The sequence below is a fragment of the Euprymna scolopes genome, chromosome 42 (genome assembly GCF_053919585.1).
Source record: "Euprymna scolopes isolate OS-2025 chromosome 42, ASM5391958v1, whole genome shotgun sequence".
NCBI classification, from domain to species: domain Eukaryota; kingdom Metazoa; phylum Mollusca; class Cephalopoda; order Sepiida; family Sepiolidae; genus Euprymna; species Euprymna scolopes.
The window spans coordinates 46096358-46102357 of record NC_136523.1 but is presented as its reverse complement, the minus strand read 5'-3'; the positions used below and the strand labels follow the sequence as shown (position 1 = coordinate 46102357).

General features: G+C 33.0%; 1 long non-coding RNA gene across 2 annotated transcripts in view; it reads left to right on the top strand.

The window, feature by feature from the left end:
* The first annotated feature begins 2330 nt into the window (after positions 1 to 2330).
* Positions 2331 to 6000, top strand: part of LOC145267082 (uncharacterized) — a 38285-nt gene continuing 34615 nt past the window's right edge. For both annotated transcript variants that reach the window (XR_013864818.1, XR_013864819.1), the window contains exon 1: positions 2331 to 2626. This is a non-coding gene — a long non-coding RNA (uncharacterized LOC145267082). The remainder of the gene's footprint in view (positions 2627 to 6000) is intronic.

Below are 6000 nucleotides of genomic sequence, written 5' to 3'. Positions count from 1 at the left end.
CGTAGTATGTTATCACCTTCTATCCTCGTTTTTAATAAATAGGATCTCCCGATCACCGAAGATGCAATGTAAAAAATTAAAAAAATAAATAAAAAAAAAATAATAATAAATAAAAAATACATGCCGCTTTTGGGCCGAACGTGAAACTAAAATATATCTTCTTCGTCTTCTGGCTAGGATCCAAGTGTAGTATCTGTTCTCTCTAAAGATGGTATAATTATATCGTGGGGTTTCCGGTCGCGCCGGGCGTCCATACAATGGAAATATGTCACAGACTCCTATAAGGATATTGGAGTTAAACCATAATAACCAGATATATTCCGACACTACATTAATCAGATTAATTAGATAAATAGTTTTACAGTTTTAACAAAAAGGGCTACAATAATATGGCCAAGATCAAAGAAATACAAACTAACCTCCATCCCTTACCCACAAAAATTTTCTTTTCTCCATTCACCCCCATCTAGAGGGCATCCCCACCTAGAGACTGACCCGCAGAAGCGAGGTTCCTTTTACAAACCTAGTGGAACGGGCAGTCTATCAACTAGACGGGGTTGGGAGGGTCCTACTAATCACCTTTTTATTTTTTCTTCCCCCGCCCTCGACACAAATGAATTATTGTACCATTTTATTGTTATCTTTTTTGTTTTTACTCGTCAATAAAAAATGTTTTAAAAATTGGGAGTTACTAGGACGTCCCACAATATGAAAGGGTGAATGCGGTATTATGGTGAAAGAAGATACTAGCTGGGAGAAACTTTTGACTTTGTTTAGTTCTGGAGTGACAAGGATGACCAACGACCCCCAAAATCCCCCCTTTTGAGTTGGCCATGTGCCTAAGTTTTTTGTTCACCGTTAATTTTACTGTATTTTTTAACATGAATAAAAGATTTAATATCTCAAAGTGTAGTATCTGTTCTTCAGATGCTGCACTTCTATTTCTTGTTCTCTTTCGGTGGAGGAGAAATTCTTGACGACTGAGACAATTTTTATTTTTGTACCTTTTCTCCACGTTAAAAAACGACCCTGGTGTCTAACTCTGTCCCGTGGGGAGGCATAGTAAATAGGTACAATAATATCGCGGGGTCTCCATTCACGCTGAACGTTCACAGAATGCCCAGCAGTAATATATTACATTTGAAAGGTTCCGCTGTGGAATTTCCACAGGTTCCGTTAGTTAAATAAATTTTTGTTCGTGATGAAATTGCTGCTAAAAGAGACAAATCTTATTTTCATATGTAACCATTCAATCTGCGTGCTAGTTCAAACTTAAGCTTGACAGACAAAAGAAAGATATTTAACGCTTAAGCATAACGGACCAACGACAATGCTCTTTCAAACTTAAGCATGAGTGCCAACGAAAATGTTCTTTTAAACTTAAGCATGACAGACCAATGAAAAATGCTCTTTCAAACTTAAGCATGACAGACCAACGAAAATGCTTTTTGAAACTTAAGCATGACAGACCAACGAAAATGCTCTTTCACACTTAAACTTGACAGACCAAAGAAAATGTTATTTCACACTTAAGCGTAACAGACCAACGAAAATGTTATTTAAACTTAAGCTTAACAGACCAAAGAAAATGTTATTTCATACTTAAGCGTGACAGACTAACGAAAATGCTATTTTAAACAAGCTTGATAGAGCAACGAAAAAGGTTATTTCAAACTATAGCTTGACAGACTAAACAAATGTTATTTCAAACTTAAGTGTGATAGACCAACGAAAATGCTATTGCGTAACATGGTATTTTAAACTTGAGCGTCACAGAACAACGAAACGTAAAGCTAAGGACGATGGATGGACCTCCTAGAATAGCAGATAACCAAACCATAGCTCAGACAGATAGAAAAAAAAGGCTACCTCACTTAAATGGCCCAGATTCTGTCGGACAGATTGTCGAGGCTGTATCTCGACTTTTAAGTTTACTTTCGAGTTAAGCAATACAAACCCACGAAGACATTATTTCAAACAAAAGCGGTGTGGGGCGGACCAACAGACAGAACCTCTTATTGCGATGCAAGGACGCATGCAATACATTCAAATTTCCGGCGTGAGGATATTTTTATGTTTTAAAAAGTTTTGTATCGCCCGTTTTGCTCTTTGTAGACTCCAAAACCCGGTTATTCATTTTATTTTGTTCCATTGTCGTTGCGTTAAAGATGGGATATCGTGATGGAGTATCGCTCACACCCGAGCCCGGGACTCCAGCTGACGTGGGTAAGTGTAACGGTAGACGCCGGGCCATTGTTTAGCGCGGAGAAAGAAAGAAAGAAAGAAAGAAGGAAATAAAAAGCTTTTTGCAACAGGTGCTTGGTCTTTCCTTCTTTTTTTTTTTTACCTGGACGCCAATTTTTTACACTCGCCCCCACAATGCCGGCTCAAAAGCCAGATTCAACGAACGGCGATGCGACCAGCTGACGTTAACCCCCTCCTTTTCTCTCTTTTTAACATTAAAAAAAATTGATAAACTTTTTTTTGTTTTTTTTTTCACAGACAGGGAAGAAGAGGTGAAGGAGAAGGTTCCTTTCGGTTTTTACGATTTCAGAACGGATCGGATCACACATCGAACGGAACGACTTAGACCGCCAAGCAGGGGACACGTCGCTACAGATTTTCGGTGAGTTGATCGAGTCGACACTATTATTACAAGATATGTCTGTCCATCTGCTTGTCCATCTGTTTGTCTCTCTATCTACCTATTAACCACTTTTGGTGAATGATGAGTTCGAAGGCATTAAACAGATTCGTCATAGGATATATATATATATATATATATATATATATATATATATATATATATATATATATATATATATATATATATATATATGCATACATACATATACTTATACATGCATATATATATATGCACATATATATATATATATATATATATATATATATATATGCATACATACTTATACATGCATATATATACATATATATATACTTATATATATACATATATATACATATATATATATACATATATATATATATACATACATATGCATATATATACATATATACATACATATATATATACATATATATGCATATATATACACATATATACATATATATACACATATATATGTATATATATACACACACACATATATATACACACACACATAGATATATACACACACACATACACACACACACACACACACACACACACACATATATATATATATATATATATATACTAGCGGGGGGGGGCGGCTTTGCCTGGTCGTAAAATACGCATAGATATAATATTTTGTGTCCAGATTTCATATATATTATTATAGTGTCGTGATTTCAAAATTGTAAAAAAAAAAAAAAGGTTTGGCTGCCATCAGCTAACATCGAAACCGAAAGCAAAATTGTACCTATTTACAATGCCTCCCAGAAATTTCGTGAAAATAGTGAATAATTCCACCCATCTTTCCAAGCTTATAACTACTCGAAAAATGTAATTCAACCCCTAATTATTTTTTCAATTAAAGGAGCTAGGACCAAGGTTTCATTAAAAAAAAAACAACAACAAAAAAAAAACAACGTGTTTTTTTTTTGTTTGTTTTTTTAAAAAGGTTTTAAACTTCGGACTTTACAGGTAAATTTCTAAAAAACAGTACTTTTTTTTGTTTTAAATTTGAATATATTATTTATTGACCTTTTCTCTTCAATTTTTGATATATAAGACTTTGGTACATAAATTAATTATTTACTTTTTAATAGACATTTCAAAATGGGAGGCGTAAATTATTCGACCCCCTGTCTTTCCAAGCTTATAACTCCTCGAAAAATGTAATTCAAGCCCTAATTTTTTTTTCAATTAAAGGAGCAAGGACCAAGGTTCCATTAAAAAAAAAGAAAGAAAAAACAAATAACGTGGTTTTAAAAAAAAGGTTTTAAACTTCAAACTTTACAGGTAAAATTCTAAAAAACACTACTTTTTTTTGTTTTAAATTTGAATATATTATTTATTGATCTTTTCTCTTCAATTTGTGAGTAAATTAATTATTTACTTTTCGGTGAGTAAATTAATTATTTACTTTTCGGTGATTAAATTAATTATTTACTTTTTGGTGATTAAATTAATTATTTACTTTTCGGTGAGTAAATTAATTATTTACTTTTTAATAGACACTTGAAAATGGGAGGGGCGTGAATTTAAAAAAAACGTTTGTCTAAAATATTATATTCGGTTTATTGGAAAGAACATAAAATTTCACATTGACCCTGAAAATATCGTAAAAATAGAATCAATAGAAAAATTTTGATAGAGTTTTAAAGTTTAAAAATTGAAAAATATTGAGTTCGGAAAATTCATTACTGTTTAAAAAAAACAAAAAAAAAAACATTTCTATTACTTTTAAAACAACTTTAATAGTTTATTTTGGAAGTATAATCCATAAAGAAAATAAACAACCCACTTTTAACAGAGAAATTACGAGATTTTTTATATTTTATTCGCAGTATCGTGTTAGGGGTGTCAAAAATTCCTACAAAAATTCTGATACACCTACCACAGGACAGAGTTAGACACCAGGGTCGTTTTTTAACGTGGAGAAAAGGTACAAAAATAAAAAAAAATTGTCTCAGTCGTAAAGGACTACTCCTCCACCGAGAGAGAACAAGAAATGGAAGTGCAGCATCTGAAGAACAGATACTGCACTTTGATCTTGACCTAAAGCAAAATTGTAGCATTCAAAGCTAGTACCAACGTGACACGCATATAAACCGATTAAAAATTAAAAAATAAACTGAGATGAATGTAAAAAATAAGGATTTTTTTCAATTTGGACCCTTTTTTTGACCCCTTAAAAACTATTTTAATCGGCTGAAGATCCATAAAAGAACGGCTCATAAAAATTCCAATCATTTGAGGCCCCTAGTTCCGCTCTGTAACTTTTTGTTTCGGAAGAGATAGAGTTTGAAAATATCGAGACAGACAGACAAACAGACAGACAGGCATATAGCCTTTTATATATTAGATAAAGATATTTCCAGGTTAGTATCTGGGGAGGGGTTAATTGATTGGGAAGATGCACCCCCAGTCTTCGTGAAGACATACATCTAGGAGAAAGAAAAACTCATGCAAAATCTGAGGTCTGTTGTCTGCTCTGTTTTCTTATTTTATGGCAACCATTGCACCGACGAAGTTTAGCAGTTGTACCGAAAAGTGTGGTTGGTTCTGCACAAAGCCTTCACCACTATAAACAAATCATCTCTGTGCACTTTTTAACAACTTGGTTGTTGTGGCGGAGCTCATACGTCGAAATCGATGGGATGGTTCATCATAAAGGCATTAAGAACGCTTTGGAGTTAAAATCAATTAAGTATTACGTAATAATAATAATAATAATAATAATAATAATAATAATAATAATAAGAAGAAGAAGAAGAAGAAGAAGAAGACATTTTAATACTCTTTTCGTTTTGAATGATAAAAAAAAATGGCGTCATCCTGTAAGACTCCATTTTGTGAAATGAATGCTTACTTCTTGTAATGTAGCATATTTATACATTTCAAACGTGTTTTTTTTTCGCGTTTACATGCATTGTACTAACTAGATTTTAAGTCGAAATGTTTCCTCATTAAATATTATTTTAAAAAAAAAAGGAAAAACAGCATAAAACTATTTTATCTCCTATGCATATTTTTCATAGCGTTGGTTTTACTCATTCGAACTCAACATTTACCACAATATTTTTAGCCACCCAGAAACATGAAATTTTATTTAAAAAAAGAGAAGGGGGCTGTTCTACACAGGCTGTTGTATGGTGCTGGAAACAATGCTCTTAATTTGAAACATTCAGTGAAAGAAAAATTATACTTCTACAGATTATCGCCGAGAATGGAGACGCCATTTTTTTTTGGGGGGGGGGGCACTTGTCATTAGAACGAAAGGGAGAAATCAGTATTTTAAACTATGACCGACGTAGGAAATAAATACCAACAAAAAATTAAACTAGATATTAATTACTTCCGGAAAGAAC